This window comes from Lagenorhynchus albirostris, chromosome 4 (genome assembly GCF_949774975.1).
Source record: "Lagenorhynchus albirostris chromosome 4, mLagAlb1.1, whole genome shotgun sequence".
Taxonomy (NCBI): Eukaryota; Metazoa; Chordata; class Mammalia; order Artiodactyla; family Delphinidae; genus Lagenorhynchus; species Lagenorhynchus albirostris.
This window is the reverse complement of record NC_083098.1, coordinates 109,012,963-109,034,143: the sequence shown is the minus strand read 5'-3', so window position 1 is coordinate 109,034,143 and position 21,181 is coordinate 109,012,963. Positions and strand designations below refer to the sequence as shown.

General features: G+C 36.9%; 1 long non-coding RNA gene across 1 annotated transcript in view; it reads left to right on the top strand.

The window, feature by feature from the left end:
- Positions 1-18,294, top strand: part of LOC132519424 (uncharacterized) — a 48,505-nt gene extending 30,211 nt beyond the window's left edge. Inside the window, exons 2-3 of the long non-coding RNA XR_009540163.1 lie at positions 13,982-14,071; positions 18,163-18,294. This is a non-coding gene — a long non-coding RNA (uncharacterized LOC132519424). The remainder of the gene's footprint in view (positions 1-13,981; positions 14,072-18,162) is intronic.
- The last annotated feature ends 2,887 nt before the right edge of the window (positions 18,295-21,181 follow it).

Below are 21,181 nucleotides of genomic sequence, written 5' to 3'. Positions count from 1 at the left end.
AGAGAAAAATAAAGATTTATAAAGGTAAAAACTCATGCAGAAGTGGAATAATATTTTGAATGCTATAGTTATAATTAATATTTTTATCAGAAATGTGTGAAGGTAACACTCAAAATATAGACACATATGAAATATGATTCAGCAGAAGTAACTTGTTTAAAATTTCAGTGACACAAAGATTTATGTTTTATACAGCTGTATCTACTTGGAGTCAACATGCAACAGATAGTTTTGGAAATTATTTACTTTTCAGATTTTTTTCCTTTCCATTAAAAATGCTTCATCTTTAAATTTGTTTTAGTTAGTGAACTTTCTATTGCTCTAAGAGTGAGATTAATGTATTCTACTTTCTTTGCATGCAACTTTTCAAAGACATGGCTATTGCAAATAGGATGGTCCAGTAATACTTCTTGTTCTTGGATATAAGAAATATTTCCCTGAAATACATCCTTTTTCTTTTTTGAAGTTATTTTTCCAGTAATTTTATATTAGTTCCTTCAGGAGCCTTTCACTGAGTATGAAGTTTGGAATAAGTTGTCTGTCACATCCCCCTAGCTACTGCCTCTATATTCCCATTGCATACTGTGCTTCTCCTTAACACTGAATTTATGTCAGATTTAATTCTCTTCTATAACTCCATCTGATTTATTATTTACATTGCCACACAATTATTGCATAATGACCTCAAATACCCATTGGACTGCAACAGTAAATATTTATTTATCTCACAATCTCAGGGTTTATCTGATGTGCCTGGGGCTCATGCATGCATTTGTGGTCAGGTTCAGGTAGGCTCAGAGGCTGTGTTGATCCTGACTGGAGGTTGACCACCTATTAGCTTATCTAGGATGGCCTTTGCCTACAAAACTGAGATAACTCTGTTCCTCGTGTTTCACCTTCTAGTGTGAGCAGGCTATCTCAGACATGTCCTCATGTCTGTGGCAGAAGAATGAGAAAGAACAAACCCAATCAGGCAATCAGTTTTCAAGCTTCTCCTTGCATCACATTTTTAAAGATTCTTTGGCCAAAGATAGTGACATGACTGAGTCTAGAGTCGAGGGTGAGGCAGTCCCCACCCATGAGAATGGGAGGGGACTTCAGGGTCACATGGCAAAGGGTATGAATGCAGAGATGAGTGAATAATGCCATTGGTCAACTGCAAGTCTCCAATAGTGATGAGTTCATCAATAGTACAGAATTCATTTAAGCACAGACTTTGGAGCCAAACTACCTGGGTGCAAATCTCAGCCTCTGTACATAAAAGCTGTGTGTAACTTTGGATGAGTTACTTATCCCCTCTGTCTTGGTTTTCTCATTTATAGAATGGAAATAGTATTTTACAATACATAGGTTTATTGTAAGGAAGAAATGTTTACTATATACAAATTTAGAATAGTATAGTTCATGGCAGAATAGTTCATGGCACAAAGAAAATGCTTAATAAATTTATTTATTGTTATTATTAATAGTAGTATTAGCAGTATTTTTGCTTAGAGTTGAGGCTCAAGAATTAGATTTTGAATTAAATTATGGATGATATATAGGGAGTATTGAAGTGTGTATTAGAATAAAACTTGCTTCCTATACCAAATTCTAATTTTAGTAGCTAAGCATAATGAAAGATTAAATCCTGTTCATATAACAGTGCAAGTGTTTCTAATCAAGAGTATCTTTTGGGCTTCCCTGGTGGCGCAGTGGTTGAGAGTCCGCCTGCCGATGCAGGGGACACAGATTCGTGTCCCTGTCCGGGAAGATCCCACATGCCGTGGAGCAGCTGGGCCCGTGAGCCATGGCCGCTGAGCCTGCACGTCCGGAGCCTGTGCTCTGCAACTGGAGAGGCCACAGCACTGAGAGGCCCACATACCACAAAAAAAAGAAAGAGTATCTTTCCTCTATGCATCTAACCTGGAGTCTAGCCAAAACAAGAGCTCAGTGAAAATTAATCCTAGTATATGTAAGAGGTAATATTTCCATTTGATATCTACAGTCTTGAAGACAGTGGTGGTGTCATGGACAATGTAATCGCATCCAGACCCTCATTCAGAAAATAAGAACCACATACCCAGCTTCTAGGGAAGCTTCCAGCCAACAACCCTAAGCTGTCAACCCTCCCTGGGGACCATCTCATCTGAAGAGAGCTGCTTGCCATGTCACACTCTTTCTTGTGTGGCCAGCATCCAATGACTGATCAAAACAAGTATATAAAGACCTGACCTTCCTACTATAACATGGAATAGCTCTTCAGCATTGTCCCATCTACAGAACTGTTCACAGGGTTGACAAAGTCTTCCACAGAAACTGCATCACAAATTTACATCTCCCTCCTCAATTTTTCTTTTGCCCTCTACTTTCCACAGATGTTGACTTCAAGAGGACCTTCAATAACCCTCCTGAACCCAAATTTCCATCCCAGAGTCAGCCTCCTGGAGAATCCCACCTGCAAAATGTTGTATGAAAACTCAATAGACCATCTTAAGTGAGAGTCTGGAATGTACACAGTGCTACAAGCAACAAGTTTGAAGCACAGGGTTTTTTTTGTTTGTTTGTTTGATTTAATCTACAATGGTCAACTAATCATGAAAAAAAAAAGTTTCCTTGAAGTAGCTTTGCATATTACACTTTTTTTAATGGTTTGCTCCTGATTCCTTTTCCCTCATAGAACTTTACTGAGAACACATTACCACTCTTTCAATATGCTTTACATTCACAAATAGGTAGGTTCACACTTTTTCCATCTTTGTTACCACACTGCTTTTTTCAATGCATTGTACTTCGTGAGTGTATACTGAATAAATTGGTGACTAACCATATTAACAAACTAACATAAAGATGAATATAGGGTTCTAACTCATGAAGACTATTTTTTACGCTCAACTTTTTTTTGAGGTATAAAATTATGCTTAGATCCTGAAATCAAAACACTAAAATAATGACAGTCTGGAGGCTGCCTCACATACAAGAAATCCTCAACTATTAGAAAGTAGCAGAATTTTAGAAAATAAATTGAAAAAAAGAGAGAACTGGTAGCAATGTCAGACTTATGAAAAGGAGGTAATGTAATAAAGAAGCACTTAAGTAAGCAATTACACCAAATCACAAAAGGCATTTTGACTTGCTACTTGGAAATGCTATTTCATGTTGACTTTTGCATTAGAAGATGTGGCTGCTGACAGTCATGTATTTGAAGATTATGAATGCTAAGTAGAAAGGTTGGGTTTGTTTTTGGATTTTCATAGTAGGATGCTGCTACCTTTGGGTGTGTTGAGAGATAGCCATCTGCATTGCGTGGCTTCTAGAAACCCTGGGTTCATCTACCATATTCTTCATGGCCACACATCATCCATGACATCATTGTGATAGCATGAAAGTACACAATTCAATCAAGCCTTTCCACTGACTAAAGTCTTTCACAGATTCCTCATTACCTGCAAGATAAAGTTGAAACTCTTTAGCACGGTGAAAAAGATGCATCAGAATTCGACCCATTTCGTTTTATGTTCCAGTGATACCAAATATCTTATTTGTTTTAACTTAGCCAACAGTTCTTACCATTTCTTCTGGTAAAAAACATTTATATTTCCTTTGGCAAAAGGAACTACTCATTTAAAGTGTTTTTTGGGGAATTGTCAGTCTCCATGTCCTGCCTGCCCCACTACAAAGAGAAGCATTGACCTAAGCAGGCTATGGGCTTTATTCAAGGTGGGCGCATGGGGTTCAAAGACATCAATGAAAACTGGTACATGGCCTTGGGAAACGTAGAATCTTTCTTCTTCTAGCTTGGCAACCATTAGAATATAGGCTTAGAAGTACAAATCATATTTTCATCAGATGAAGTAATCTTGCTTGTTTGAGAATAAAGCCAAAATAGTGAGAGAAGGGCCAAGAAAGAGAGAAGGAGGGCATAGAGAGATGATAGATGATAGATAGATAGATAGATAGATGATAGAGTAGAGAGGGAGAGAGAAAGAGAAAGATGAAATCGCTGACAACATTGCATGAGACCCTGGATTCATCATGCCTAGATTCTCCCTCAGATTGTCTTTAAATTTTTTTTTTTTTTTGGTACGCGGGCGTCTCACTGTTGTGGCCTCTCCCGCTGCGGAGCACAGGCTCCGGACGTGCAGGCTCAGTGGCCATGGCTCACGGGTCCAGCCGCTCCGTGGCATGTGGGATCTTCCCGGACCGGGGCACGAACCTGTGTCCCCTGCATTGGCAAGCGGACTCTCAACCACTGCGCCACCAGGGAAGCCCGTGTCTTCAAATTTGATGCAATAAAATACCTGTAAACTTCATCTGATTAAGCTTACTTTCTGACATTAGAACCTATATGAGGCCTCATACAGTCTACAACATTTATTATCTCAGAGAAATTGTACAATCTCCTTGCTCTGCGTGGAATGCTTTTTCAGTCTTTTGACTATTTGATCAATTTCTATTCATTCTTCAAAACTCAAATGAAATGTCAACATATCTGAGAAAGTCTTTCCTTCCCCTTCCTGCCCTCCATCTAAGCTGAGAGTTGATCATTCCTTCCTCTGTGCTACCTCTGTCTTCTGGTTACTCTTTTACTGACCACATTAAAAGATAACAGTGATATCTTTGCTTACATGTCAGTTTTTCCAACTTATTTGGAAAATCTTTTTAAGTAAAAGTTGTGACATTTTTCCATCCTATCATTATTATTCCTACAGCCTGGCAGAAAGAAAATGTTTATTAAGATGCAATGAGTGAAATCTGGACTTTACTAAGTTGTGTATTAATTTATGTTTATATTTAAATTTATAATATATTTTTATATTAGGTCTCATACAGCTACCTAACAGGTGCAAGGACGCTTGCTAAGCACTGTGTGTGCATAATGAAAACAATGCTTTGGATATGAGTACTGCTATTTATTTTAAAAATAAGCCGGCTGAGGATCAGAGAGATTTTTGTGCAATTTTTCCAAGTTTCCAGGATTCAAAATCAAAGTGTCCAATGCTAGGTCCTGACTCTTCATAGCTAAGCTATTGTGCATTTCACATGAGCAGGATCCCTCAAGATTTAGCCAGGTTAACCAGCACGCAGGCATACCACTTCAATGGCACCAAGTGACACAAGCTTTGCTGCTTCAGGAAAGGGAGTAACTCCGTCAGTGGGTGTGGGAGTGCATTTATTTTTTATTGCTTTTAAACATGTTAGCACAAATTTAGCAGATTATAACAGTACCATTTATCACCTCACAGTTCTGTAGGTCAGAAGTTGAATCAAGTCTAAACTAGGTTCTCTGCTCAGGGTCTCACATTCACAGTATTGGCCAGCTTTCATTCTTATGTGGCGGCTCTGCTTCTAAACTCATTTGTTGTTGGCAGAATCCAGTTTCTTACAAATGTGAAACTGAGATCCAAGTGTTCTCACTGACTCTTGGAGGAAGGTCATCATCAGCTCCTAGAGGCCACTCGTCATTATTTACCACAGGATTCCCTCCATCTTCAAAGTCGGCAGTGAAGAATTTTCCTTTTGTCAGACCCTCCTCACATTTCAAATATTTTTTTTTCCTGGAGGATTCCTGTCTCTTTGAAGGTCTTACCTGATTAGTTTGGGCCCACAAAGGATAATGTCCTTATTTTAAAGCCAAATGATTTGGGAATTTAATTATATCTGCAAAATCCCTTGACAGCAGTACCTAGATTAGTAATTGATTAAGTGACTGGGAGAGGATATATATTCACTAGAGGTTGGGAATCTCAGGGAGCATCTTAGAATTCTACTTATGGGGTAATACCTAATTTTATGAGAATAGGATTTATATTTCCCTATTGATATCCTTCTTCCATGGAACCTCTTATGTGATCCATAATTCCTCAAAAATCACTGACACAATCTGCAGTTTCTCTTAGTGCCAGATGGGGACGCTAGATAATATAAATGCAAGTCCTGCTTTGTCATCAGACCCTGCCATCAGATTATGACCATAGCCATCAGAAGTTAGCATTCCCTTCTGAGTGGTAGACCAGAGTACAGAAAGAAGTGATCAGATTTTGATGATCTGGAAAAAACAAGATAATAATAAGTGGAGGACATGTTGGTGTTTAGCCTTGACAAGAAAAAGTGAATTGGAACTTTGAAAGGCATCATGGTAAAATTGAAATATAGAACTAATCTCAGAAGTAATCGTTTCCCAGCAACTACCTCTTGTTAACACATGGCCTTCTTCCCACTGGGAGAAACACACTTTCTGGAGTCACTGAAGTAAAGTGGAAACTGCAAAAGTATGTCACATCAACTTTCTTGCCATTCAGCCTTTTCCCAATCCATCATGAAACAAAAATCCAGTGATATTTCTGCGTATGTTTACTTCCTACTACATAACATGTGGTAAGAATAAAATACAAGAGTTTGCGTATTTGAATTAATTAATTTAATCGCTTTGAACCATTACATAGATTTCGGAGGCAAATCACCTTCTTAGCGGTTCCATTATTTTCAATTATTCTTTTGGTCATCCTCTGATTATCTATATAGTTTTTAGACTTAAACTACCTTCTTTCATTCACATAGCTTCCACAAATTTTCTGCCTTCTATTAATACACATTAGGCAACCCCAAAAAGGTACTGAAAACAACTTCACTTAGACTAGAATTGCTAATGAAAAAATGCTGACTTTTCCTTTGCATCCCTCCCCAGTTAAGAGTTTGGTTTTTTTCTGGCTAGGGTGTGAAAAGGAGAAAGCAGAAAGGAGAAAAGTTATACTGGAAAATTCATGGAGGTATTTGGATTTTTCTTCCATTGAATTATGTTTTTTCTCTCCACAAGTTAAAAAAAAAAAATGCTGACTTGACTCAGCAGCATGGCAGCAAATGTTACAGTTACTTTCAAGTACAAAAACTTTCAAGAAGAGTAAAGTGAGAAAAAATGCATAAGTTACTTGTCTCCAACATGGTGAGAATTCAAATTTAATGTGTATACCTAGAACTGATCCCTTTGGCATTGGATACTAATTTGATTATACCTTTGTTCAATCGATTTAGGTGCACAGATGATTGAAAAGTAGGTTCACTTAATTTGCACAAGGTGAAAAGGATAGATGCTTAGAAGCAATAATATGATTCTACCTTGAACTACTTAGTTTCATGAATGAGCTGAATATAGATTCATATATATATATAGAAATGCATATGAAATATTTATCATGTAAAATATATTTTATTTATTATTTATATATCTATATCTATATTGGAATAGGCCAAATTATCAGGCTAGCTTCACTGTGGGCAACTAACTAGAGTTTAATCCTGCTAGTGTAGAGCACACTCTTTGGAGTTATCCTACCTGAGGGTCAAGGGATTCGAGGTTTTTATGTACCAAGTCCCATTAATATATGAGTGAAGGCTGACTCATGAGGTAAGATGGGTAAAGTCCCCACAGGCTCCAGAAGCAAGAATAAACTCTCAGGCAAAATAAAATATATAACAGCTGCATTTGGAGGTCAAGCATGGGTTTGTGCTGAAGTGGTATGGGCACTATAATATGAGTAGGACACCAAAATCAAGAAGAGCCAGAGAATGAGTTCAATCCAACATTATTATTATTATTATTATTTTTGGCGGTATGTGGGCCTCTCACTGTTGTGGCCTCTTCCGTTGCGGAGCACAGGCTCCGGACGTGCAGGCTCAGTGGCCATGGCACATGGGCCCAGCCGCTCCACGGCATGTGGAATCTTCCCGGACCGGGGCACGAACCCGTGTCCCCTGCATTGGCAGGCGGACTCTCAACCACTGCGCCACCAGGGAAGCCCCCAACATTATTTTATAATGAAAATGATTAGGAGCTGAAAAAAATATCCAAAGTGCTACCAGTAGGTTTATATCTAAGAGCTCAGAATCAAGACAGAGAAGAAAGAGGTAACAGGTGACCAGAAAGGAGCACCCAGTGCTTTTGCTATGGCCATCTATCTCTTCTTGAATGAGCATGTATTATTTGAACAAGTATGGCTGACATAGGAAAATAATTTTTGAAAAGCTAGATGGGACCATGTCTTGAAATTTTTTTCCTCTCTTACCACTCTAGTCCACCTTTCTGGAACGTAGAGTGCCCTGATATTTTCCTTTTAAATGACCTGCCCAAGAGTAAACTTCTTACTTTCACTTTCACTGATCTCACTAAATTAATGCACTAAATGCACTAAATAAATTTTCTCTCCATGACCAAAACACACTGTGCTTACTCTTTTCACTGTCAGTTTCCTTGGTTCCCATGTGCTTCTATCTTTGTCTCCCGGAGAGTGGGCCAGGTCCTTAATGGTTAGAACATTTGTGTGAATCCTTTAGTCACATATAAGGTTAACTCTGGCACCTTATGTCAGAATCCCCTTTGCTCACTTGCTCTCTGGTTGGGTAAATAGTACAGAGCAGCTTGGACAGAACTCTGCTCTGGGTGGTTGGAGCAGGCATTGTGGTGAGTCCCACCTCACCTGATGTTGGGATACATAGAAAGAACGGACAAATATAAAACAGATTCCTGAAGGACTGCAAGATTACAGCCAGGTCTGGCTATCCAGGTGGGGGTCATGTATTTTTTCCATTTGTTGAGCAAATATTATTGCAAGCCATTTCTGATCTCACCAAGCACTGGGAATTTAAAATGTAAAAACAGTATTGAAGGAGATGTACAAACAGAAAGTCAACAAAGAAAGGTTTAAATAGGGGCTAAGACAGAGGTGAATAGAAGTAGGGTAGTGCATATTATAAGCATTTCGGAAGCCCTGAATATGTGGCTTTAGTGGCTACTTCCACGTTCTTGTCCAAGCAGGCAGAACTATGTAGCCCTTCCTTGAGTCAGGAAACTCTCCTCCCCACCCTCACTTGAACCTGTTAACAAGTATTAAGGTTTCAGAAACCTAACAGTAGCTATGTATATTCTTCAAATGTTCAAGCATAATTAAACTAAATCTTGTAAGCAAGAAAAAACATCAAAAAGTTTCATCCTATACCTTTCCCTTCTCTACATACTACTTACATACATAATTTCACTAATTTTTCATCTTTTGTGTTCAGAGCAAGCCTCTGACATTATCTCCTCAATGATAGATATCATCAAAATGCTCAGTATTTGATTAATTATTTTTCTTTGGAATGATTCTGCTACTTTACCTTTCTGGTCTATAAAGTTTTATGTATCTTTGAAGAGATCCTAGATTTTCTTAAAATGTGAAATATAGGTGTCTTTAGGTCTTTTATCTGTTTGGATTAAGCTCAGCTACAAGAAGCAGAAAAAACAAAATAAACTAGCTTAAATAAGCTAAAATGTATGTCATTAAAGTTGGAAGCTAAGTATAAAAAATTAGTAGCTCCATTTTTTTTATCTTATGGTTCTACTTTGAGATGCTAGCATTTTTAATGTAACTTTAGAATCCAGCATGGATGCTGGAGCCCCATCCATTAAGATTATCTTTTAGCCAACATGAAGGTAAAAAGAATAGAGGGCAGGTTCTCTTTCTTCAAGAATACATTTCACAAGGTAGATTCACCCCATCCACATGCATTCTGTTGGACAGCAATTAGTCACAAAGTCATATCTAGCTGAAAGGAAGGATGAAAATCTGGTCTATTTTTGCAGATTATCATTTGCCTATCTAAAAGAAGAAAAATGTGTACTTTATCTCTAAGGCAGAAGGGGACAATGGGGACTGTGCAAAGTTTTCAATATTGGGCTCATTTCCAACACGCAATAGAAAAATTTCCAGTTAAAATACAGCAGATTAAAAGAAGTTTTGCTCTACTGTTCCACCTTGAAACAAATAGAGGAAGAGGGTATATCAACTAACTCAGTAGGCAAAACTTAATAATAAGAAAACAAATAACCCAGTAATAAATGGGTAAATGACGTGAACAGATACTTCACCAAAGAAAACATATAGCAGGCAAAGAAGTACATGAAAATATGCTTAACATAATTAGTCATCAGGGAAATGCAAGTTAAAAACACAATGAGATATCACTAAAACTTGTTAGAATGGCAAAAAAAAAAAAAAAAAAAAAACACACACAAAAAAACCCAGAAATAAAATCCTGACAATCTTAAGTGGTGACAAGGATATGGATCAATTAGAATACTCACACATTGCTGATACAGATGCAAAATGGGACAGCCACTTTGGGAGCTAGTGTGCCAGTTTCTCCTCAAGGTAAATATGCATTTCTCATGCAACCCAGAGTTTCCACTCTCAGGTGGAATCTAAATGAAATAAAAATCTATGTTCATGTAAAAGCCTGTACATGAATGTTTGTAGAATATTCATAATCACCAAAAAGTGGAAACAAACCAAATGTCACTCAGCTTGTTTCTTAATTAAAAAAAATAAATAAACTCTGGTACACCCATGCAATAGAACAAAAAAATTACTTATATAAGCAACAAAACAGATAAATCTCAAATGCCCTATGGTAGATGAAAGAAACCGGCCCCAACAGGCTACATGCTGTATAATTTGCTTTATGCAACATTGTGGAAACAGCACAACTGCTTCAGAGACTGAATTAATCATTTCAAGGAGCTAGGCATTGAGGAGGATTTGATTAAAAAAAAAAAAAAAAGAACAGGAATTGGTGTGTGTGTGTGTGTGTGTGTGTTTGTGTGTGTGTGTGTGTGTGTAGTGGAAGTGTTCTATATCTTGATTGTGGTAGTGGTTACGTGCCCATATATGCTGGTCAAAAGTCAGAGAACTGTAAACTATACTCTCTAAATTGTACTGTATGTAATTATACCTTAAGTAAAACATGTAAAGTAAAATTTAAAAAAACTAAATCAATTTTGAGGCAAGTTAGAATAAGGGTGTCACCATAACACCCAAAATCTCTCAGCTGGTTAAGTGCACGATGGCAAAAAGCAGATTAAGTGTATTCTGACCCAGTACATTTTTCTGTTAGGTAAGAATTACTCAGGGCAGTAATCAGATTAAGATCAGAGGAAAAATAGAGTTATTTTGCAGAAACTATATTGTTGAGAGAGAGAGAGAGAGAGAGGAGGGTAGGGAAAAAGATGTGGTAAAAAATCAATAAAATATAGCAGAGTTGAGAAATTTTCCTCTTAAAGGACAGTCTGGTAGCAGTTACTGGAACATGGAACTGATTAAATCAAATATATTATAAGTCTACTATTTTTTTTAAAGAGAGCTGTACTGGCAAGACACAACAAACCTAGATGAAGAATTCTTATAAAAAGTTATTCTTAAGCCTCAACAATTCTTGAACAAGAAGGGAACAGAAAAAAAGCAGTACAGTTCAAGGAGAGTATATTCCCTAACACTCTCTTCAAATGTAGTAAAGGAAGATAACTGAAAACAAAAACACATCAAGAAAATGGAGCTGAGGACCATGAAGAAGTATAGATGAAGAAGAACTTTCCTGAGGACACAATCATAACCTAATTGAGAAATAAGACCATACCAAGGGTAGAGGAGACTCAGTGCCTTCCCAGTGGAAATTAAAAATTGCTAAGGAACAGTGACTAGAGTGCACCTCCCATTTATCCTTTCTCTGTTCTGTGTTAGGAGTCTGGGAATGATAATTAGGCTTTTTGTTTATAGTACTCTGGACCAAGTGAAGAATTTCTGGGCTTAAAGTAGCAATTATTTTGCAATATTTAGAGATTCCAGACTTTGACCATGATGAGCTTATTGGCTTGAACTTGGAACTTGACTGGCCTCTCTTTGGAAAGGGATAGTTATGCACTATGTGTGGGAAGAAGGGAAGAATGATTGACCAAAAGAACAATCTGTGCCAGAGACATAACTCTAAACACATATTATATCTGATCACCCACATTTTTCTATCCTCTTTGCAGTTAGACAGGACTATGTGACTATAGCTGACTGATGGGCTGTGAGCAGAGTGAGAATATGCTCAAAGCATGTAAGAGCCTAATGCATGATCATATAGCTGTCTCTCCCTCTTTCATGAAGCCCAAGATGTTCTTGTATTTCCATTAATGCAGTTACAAAGTGGTATATCGTATATCAGCTGGTCCCTGTGTGAGTGAATCAGAACCTACCCTCTCCTCTCCTAATCAGTATCAGCCAGCAATGAATACGCATTATAATGAAAATAAACTTTACTTTCAATAAGCCCCATAGCAATATCTAACTATCCTAACAAAACACCTTGCAATCCCCCAAATCATTATGTCCCAAATGTGCATAGTATTAGAAAATGAATTACAGATTTCTTGAAAGTGCATCTAGACAGAGGAGTTCTTCTAACTAGAGAAGTATATATTTATTTAAAATATTTCTTGAATGCAGGACATCTCTATTTGATACTTGAGTTGATTATATGACCAGGTTTTTTGTGATCATACTTGTGTCCCCTTCACTAAAAAATCTTCTAACTACAACAGCCCACTCTATCTCTGTTTCCTGCATATCTTTGGATTTTTTCTCTAGTGCTCGTTTTGTTACTTAGTCACATAAAGCATTCTACAGTTTATGTATATTCTGGAAATGAGGATGGTTTGTCTTTGTCCACTGAGACTAAAAACTCTTTGAGAGGAGACCCATTTCTGATACAGGAACATGCTCCAACTCAGCTAGAAAGAATTACACTGCAACAAATATATAGAAAATGATGCTATGCTGCTCAATCAAAGTGAAACAAAGTATAGTTCTTCAAAAGGAAGAGTATTCAAACTGCATGTAGATGGTGACCTCTTTCTTAAATGCATCTGGCTTTAGCTGTTAAATCTGAGACAGGTTTTCACCAGTTTTCTGAAAAAAAAAAAAGAGAATCCATCCCAGAAAGGAAATTCCAAATGCTTTTCATACCAGACCTTTGGATTGATTTAATGCATTCAAGAATGCAAAGTTCTCATGTATTGTGTAAATATACTGAGAATCCATGAGGATTTGCCACCTATAATTTGCGTTGATTAATCTAGTGAGCTTTGAGAAAACAGGCTGTTTCCTCTAAAAATATGAAGCCATAGAGTATGAATTAAAAAGACAACCAATCAAAGGAGCCACATTTACTTACACACCCAGAAAAAGATAGTTACAATAAACTATCATTAAGTGAGCATTTACTGTGTATCAGAAACTGTGCTGATGTCATCACAATCATTTATTATTAAAATAATCCTGCAAGGTAAATGATATTATTGTCACTTTCAGATCAACTTAACAAAGAAAAGTTTGCATATACCTCACGTATCTCAGTGTACTGCATCAGATTTTGGATTCACCAAGCCTTCAAAATCACATGAGCTAATTCCTTTAAATATCTCTCTCTGTCTCGCTCTATCTCCATCTCTCTGTCTCTGTCTGCCTTTCAACCTGGTTTCGCCTTGCTGCTTATAGTAAAATGTGAGAAGTTTCCTTCTATGACTAGATTGTTTAGTATTTTATTCATGAATAGATATTGAACTTATTATAAGACTTTCCTGTATCTATTTAAATTATCATGTAATCTCCCACTTGATTGTATTAAATGTTACATTACATTGACTCATTTTGGAATGTTATATAGGTACCCATCTATTTATGGTATAATCTCCATTTAGGCATAGTGCATTACCCTTTTAATATAATGCTAAGTAAGATTTGTTAGTATTTTGATGAGGATTTTTGCATCTATGTTTATTAAGAATATTAGTTTATAGAACTACTTTCTTATAATATTTTTGCCAGGTTTGCTGTGAGAATAATGCTAGCCTCATTAAATGAGTTAGGAAGTTCTTCCTACTCTTCTATTTTTTTTAAAATAAATTGTGTATTATTCCTAATTTAAATGGTTGATATAATCCATCAATGAAGCCATCTGGGTCTGAGATTTTATTGTGAAATGATTTTCAATTATGACTTCAATTTATTTAATAGACATAGGGCTATTATAAATTCGAAAATGTCATCTATTGTCAATTTTGTTAATTAGTATCTTCAAGAAACTTAAACACTTTAACTTGCTCAAATTTTCATCATAGAGTACTCATCATATTCTCTTATTACAGTTTCAATGTCTGCAGACTCTGTAATGATGCCCCTTCTTTCATTCCTGGAAGATAACCACAGGATGGGTCTCTGCACCAACTACGCCTACTGTGAGTAAGACGTGATGAACTACTTGACTACCAGGACCCCCACTTTTGATTAACAGGACACAAAGTTGTCCTGAATCCACAGGCATTAACATGATTTCAGAGCCATTGTCTAATACTTCCCCTTAAATCTGGGTATATTTTTTTAATGCATGATCACTCTAGTAAATGGCCAAAAATCCCTTGGGGAAGGTTTAGAGGATAATTTGTGTGCTTACCTGTGGCAACGGTGCAAGATTCTTCCTTAAGGGGATTTGTCATATCCTTCATTCAAGGGATTTTTCTTTTTTTTTTTTTTCTGTGAATTAATTTGCGTTTAACTAGGTCAGATTCTCTGACTTTCTACTATGGAAATTCAGGCATGTTTTGGTTACTAGACCTAGAGTTTTCCCTATTTTTAGATCAAGAAACAGTCTAGTAGGCTATTTAGACTGCTTTGAAGATGACATGTACATGGCTCACAAGTTTACTGAGATGTCATACAAATGAGATTTGTGGTGTATTTTCCCTCTGGAATGGGGGTAGCTCTCTATAGGGAAGCTTTGCTGCTGATGGTTACTGGACAATAGTCAAAAGAAGTGCATACTCTTCAAAAGACCAGCAAGATGAACACACTGGAACCATTTTCTCATCCCTTTATAAATATTTACTCATCAAGCCTGACATTAAATAGGTGAAGAAATTCCTTAAAGTCAAGCAGAAGTCAAACCAGTTTTTTTCTTAATCCCTAACACAACTCTTAAAAAAGTGTTAACCCATTACTGTGAAACAGTTCAGGGAAGACATACTCAGAAAAGTAAATTATATTGTTTCACTTTGAACAGTGGAATCACATAGTAGAACTTCACATATTTACACAGCTGAAGTTAAGTTGGGCAGAACCTAGCAAAACCATGAAGTATAAGGGGTATTTCTTTTGTATCTCTCTGTCTTTTTCTCTTTCTTTAAATCTTCCCCATTCCTACACTCACAACCTCTGAAGAAAAAAAACAATTTTTGTCCTATTTTTTCTCTTGGTTGTGCATGCTAAGCCAGAAATCTAACAAAATTCCTTAACCTTTCTTTGTAATCCTATCCCTAATTGTATCCATTTTAGGATATAAGAGCTTCCCCTGTTTTTTGTCTTCTGCAATTGCATTAATTCAAGCTTTTATTATCTATGAATGTGTGCCTGCCATAGCTTTCCAACTGCAATGGTTTTCCAACTCCCTTCTCTGCCCCAACCTTGTCCAGAACAATTTATTTTCCACACTGTAGCCAGTGAGATTGTTTATGATTAGATTATAGCAACTGTAGGCTTAGAAATGGTTCACTGGCTGCCCTTGTCCCTCCAGAGTTCAGACTCGGGACTGAGTTGGTAGATACCTATCTCCTGGGCTTCATCTCAGTTTCCCTCTCACAAATTTTATCTTGAGGAAATGAATGAATGAATATATTACTTCAAAAAAGCCATTCCCAGTAACCTATCTAACTCTTGTTCATCCATCAAAGATGAAACACGTTTATGGGGAGGCACTTTATTATACTGTGGTTCACCTCCCTTATATATTATGTGCCTATATTGGAGGTAATGGTAAGGCTATTTTTTATACCGGGGTCAGGCTACCTCTATAAAGACAGTACTCCAAGTACCAGGGTTTATATTATACCATGTGGGTCTCAGCAAAGATTTAGGACCCAGCAATGGCCTGAACCTCAGGCAAAGCATGCACCACAAGTATAGTAACCAGCCATCCTAGTTTTCCAGGTCAGTCTGGTTTATATGTAATACTCCTACATAAATAATAATAATTCCCCTTTTCCCCTTGGAAATATTCTAGTTTAATAAAGTATGTGATCACTTTTGCTATAAGGGGGCATTTTAGCAAAAACAAAATTACTCTTGCTTTAGCCATATTATAAGGTTTTTAGGGTACGTGCTGCTACAGAATGACCTTGAACTATGCAGGAACCTGTCTTAATGCATGTATTGCCTTGGAGTCTTAGAAGATATAGGAGGCTGAGTTTTGCTTCTGCTCAAGAATACTCATGAGGATCTCATTTTAAATTATTAGCACCAGGATTTAGTAAGCAGCACTAGGATGACTGCCCATGATTCCACTCTTCATTTAGGGCAAGGTGAGAATTACATAAGGAAAAATTTTGGTTTAGAATCAGAAATTTTGGTTTAGAATCCTCATAGAATTATGGGGTGACTTCTAAGTGATACTCTTGTATTATAGGGGAACATTCAGACATATCCTTAGACCTAGAGACTTTATGAAATTAGAACAGGAAGCAAAGATGAAAATTATTCATGGGAAGCTGTGCTGGATGATAATAAATTGTCCAGGCCTGGGTTAGATGTTTAGTTAATGGAAAAAAGTCTCCTAGTGGGATTATCTAACCCAGGTTGGTAGATAAGATCTATTTGAACAATGGGTTCATTTGGATGACTTAGAGCTTATTAATTGAGGGCTATAGTGAAAATAAAAATGCCATGGGCAGTAAGCAAAGGGGAAGTAAAATGAAAGAAGAGATTCTAATATGATAAACAGAGGAAAAAACAAAGATGCAGCAGGAGAAAAACACTCCCTGATGCCTGGAACTTCCAAAAAGAGGGGGCAGCCAGTGTCTTAAAGGGAGGTTGGAAGATTTATTCTTTGATCGGCCCTTCAAGGCACACACTTCATGAGCATACCTAGCAGGTTCAGTACAGGAATCTACTCTACAATTTCCCCAACTGAAATCCACTTGTGATGAGGCAGTTTCATGGGCCAATGCTATCTACAGTCAGAGTTACTGATAGCTGCCCCCATGGCCTAGGACAGCTCATCCAACATTGTAGAGGTTATGCCATTAGCCAGAGTCTAGGCACAATGAAGAAATGAGATCTGAAAAACACAGAACATGGAAGGAAGTGGAAACTGCTAAATTTTAAATAATCTTGATGTGAGATAAAAGTATCTGATCTGGGCTGTTGTTCCAGTGACCTGGGTTCCTAAAACTGAAATGTTCTCAATTTAGCAATAAGATTTTTAATGCTATTAACACAGCATACCTTTTTGTGAAGGGCTGGATAATAAGTAATACAACAGTATAAGGTCTCTGAATACAGTACTTAACTACAATGCATAAATAAATGGATGTGAATGTGTTTCAATAAAACTTTATTTACACAAACAGGTGGTTGTCCTACAGGGTCATAGTTTCCCATAGCTACTTTAAGAGAAAGAGTATGCTTCAGTGGCTTTCCCCATATAGATATGGTAAGAGCTTTCTGTCCAAATCAACCTCCTATTGAGATATTTTTAAAAAGTGAATTAGTAACTGTAGTTTATAAATTTTGGAAACCTGACATAGATTGACTAACATCCTGACAAGGGTAAAAGACCAAAACAAACTAACAAACCTTTTTTTCTATTTTCCTTTGCACAAATACTACTAATTATTTGAAAAGATATTTAGCAATACCACATACTGGGTTCTGAAAGTACAATTCAGCTCTAGTTTCTGGAGATCATCTTATTTTTAAATTATGTGATCAGGACTTTAGTGTCACAATAATTTTCTATGTGTTGCAACCTCATTTGACTTTAAAAGTATGACTTGGCATTGAATTAAAACAAATTCTTATACTGTGAAATAACTATAGCCATTCCAGAAAGAGGCAGCCCAACCATCAGAAAACCCGTGTTTGGCTGAATATAAGCAAAACAAGAAACTGGAGAGGACTTTAATTGTTTTGTACCTTTAGGTGAAAAGGCTAAGATATTTAATTTAGAGCTTTAATTTTTTGATATTTTGAAATCTTGGGCTTTAACTTACAAGGGGATTTAATCTTTGGATTTTATGGTGTTCATGGACATTTCATAATAAGCATGGGTTTATATTAAAATTTGGAACATTCCCTATGTCAGTATCATTGAACTATCAAAATACTATTATTTGATTTCACTGAGAAACCTCTAAAAGCCAATATTGCACAAGTAGTTGGATATACTTTGACATAGGGAACAGGATAGCAATAAAACCCTGTTCAAATGCTTGGGATGTTCTCTGAGAACCAAATCAAACCAAGAGGTGCTTATGTGGTCATATTACTCAAATCTTAGGTCAGAAATCAGAACAATTCACCTAAGAATATGCACCAAGAGGAAGAGGCGTGATGTTCTCCAAGCTGCTGAATCACACATTTCCTTCTGAACTCCTGTTATTCATGCTGAAAGCAAATCTCTTACGTAAGCAAAAATAAATAAATCATTGCTCCAAGCCAACTTTATTTTTTAACGTCTTTATTGGAGTATAATTGCTTTACAATGGTGTGTTATTTTCTGCTTTACAACAAAGTGAATCAGCTATACACATACATATATCCCCATATCTCTTCCCTCTTGCATCTCCCTCCCACTCTCCTTATCCTACCCCTCTAGGTGATCACAAAGCACAAAGATGAAAAAAAAAAAAAAGCACCGAGCTGATCTCCCTGTCCTATGTTGCTGCTTCTCACTAGCTATCTATTTTACATTTGGTAGTGTATATATGTCCATGCCACTCTCTCACTTCGTCCCAGCTTACCCTTCCCCCTCCCTGTGTCCTCAAGTCCATTCTCTACCTCTGCGTCTTTATTCCTGTCCTGCCCCTAGCTTCTTTAAAAACATTTTTTGTTTTTTAGATTCCATATATATGTGTTAGCATATGGTATTTGTTTTTCTCTTTCTGACTTACTTCACTCTGTATGACAGACTCTAGGTCCATCCACCTCACTACACATAACTCAGTTTCATTTCTTTTTATGGCTGAGTAATATTTCATTGTATATATGTGCCACATCTTCTTTATCCATTCATCTGTCGATGGACACTTAAGTTGCTTCCATGTCCTGGTTATTGTAAATAGAACTGCAATGAACATTGTGGTGCATGACACTTTTTGAATTATGGTTTTCTCAGGGTATATGCCCAGTAGTGGGATCACTGGGTCCTATGGTAGTTCTGTTTTTAGTTTTTTAAGGAACCTGCCAAGCCAACTTTATTTTATTTACAAGGCATCCATGTGCCCTGATTAACTAAATGCACTGTACAAAAGAATCTATTCTTGAAACAAGTTTTCCTTCAACCCCCTTGGAGTACTGTACTGGAGTACTGTACTGGAAGCCTCCTTATGGGCTGCCTTTCCCCAGGCATTGCTTTCTTCTTTCTTTGAATCACAGAAGCTTTGATTAGCATCAGTCCTTTGAGGATATTTCTCAAGGAGATTTTTTTCTATTTTTTCTCTGTTTTTTCCCCACTTCCCCCAAGTTTGTATAGGTTACTTAATAGTGCAATTAATTATTGTTTTATGACCAGATGAAAGGTTTTTTGTTTGTTCTTTCTTCAGGTTTTTTTCCTGGTTTAGGGAGATGATATGAATCACTTTTTCTTCCCGAAAGGAGAATAAAGTGGACTTTGATAAAGGTCAGGAAAAGAGAGTTGGAGGGAGGGAAGTTCATTTATTATCTCCCTTGGCACTTCTCTTTGCCTTTTGAAAAATAAAGATCTGTTGGAATGAAGAATTTTAAAATAGCATGTGTTCACTCTAGAAACATAAGTTGCATTAGAAAAATGTTATTTTTTCCTTTTTTTCTCAAGTATTTTCTGTACTAGGTGGTGGTGATAGCTTGAAAGTCACATGCATAGTGATCAGATCTTGTAAGAACCAGTTGCTGAGCTTTTCTATGTAAGTTAATTTAACTCAAAAGAAGATAGTTTGTTGATTATGTATCCTTACATATTTTTTATCATATTTTTATTACCCCTGCTTATTATAGATGCAAACACATGCAACCCTACATCTGGGCTAGAATTTTTTATTTTAATCTTTCCTCACACTAAGAAGAAAGGAATCATTGTATATTCTAAGAGTTAAGTTATTTACATAGTAGGAGGATGATCTCAACCCATAAACAATAATGGGGATGGAATGAAAAGCATTATAAGTGTGCTGCTGATACCTTTACAAGAAAATAGGTATATTAAATTAAACATGTTTTGGGAGAAGATGATTAATCTACGGGTTAACCCTATCAGCCAGGTTTTGCTATGAAACAGACAGCCACAAAACTATCAATTGGCATTACCTTAGCTAGGGCTGCTATAACAAAATGCCATAGGCTGAGTGGCTTAGCTAACAAACATTGATTTCTCAGAGTTCTGGAGGATGGGAAGTCTAAGATAAATATGCTGGCAGATCTGGTATCTAGTGAGAGCCCTCTTTGTTTGCAAAAGGCCATCATCTTAGGACCTCACCTGGCTTTTCCCTGGTACATACATATTGAGAGCTATCTTGTGTCTCTTTCTCTTTTTATAAGAGTGTTAATCCCATCCTGAAGTCCCTGCCTTTGTGACCAAACTGACTCTAATTACATTACAAAGGCCCTACCTCCAAACACCATCACATTGGATATTAGGGCTTCACCATATTTTGAGGGGACACAAACATTCAGTCCATACCTGGCACACACTGTGAGCATTTATTTGTCTCCTATGCATTTGCCAGTCCACTAGGGTTTGGTTGATTCAGGCTCTACAAGCTGGGCTTGCCTCCCAGATGCAAGTTGGATTTGGTTCTGTGCCACACATCTCTCATCCTCTTTAAATCAGGGGTTAGCAAAGACATGTTCTTCTCATGATGAAAGTCAGGAACTCATTTTCACTTCTCTTTGGATTACCTGTGCTAAAAACCACTGGCCAAAGTAGATCAAGTTAGCCAGACTCAACGGCAAGAGGCCAGGAAGTACACTCCATCTAAAATGGAGGTCAGGGGTGAGGGAGAAAGTGAATGCGTTTTGAAGCATGATCTGATCTATGAAACTTTTCTACTCCAGGAAGCACTCAGTGAATACTCTAATTCTTTTTCTCAGTAAAATCAAAATCTTTGTACCATTTTTTGGGTTTTTGTCTGAAGATTTTCACATGTGTGTAAATTGTACTTTATTGTAATATATTTGTTTATGTATCAGTCTCCTTCTAGACGCCACCAGGAATGTTTTATTCTTTCCTGTGTACACAGAGATCAGCATATTCAACAAATATTAGATGGATTGACTACAAAATGTGTGCACCTAATATTTCCTGCTCTTATTTTATAAGAAAT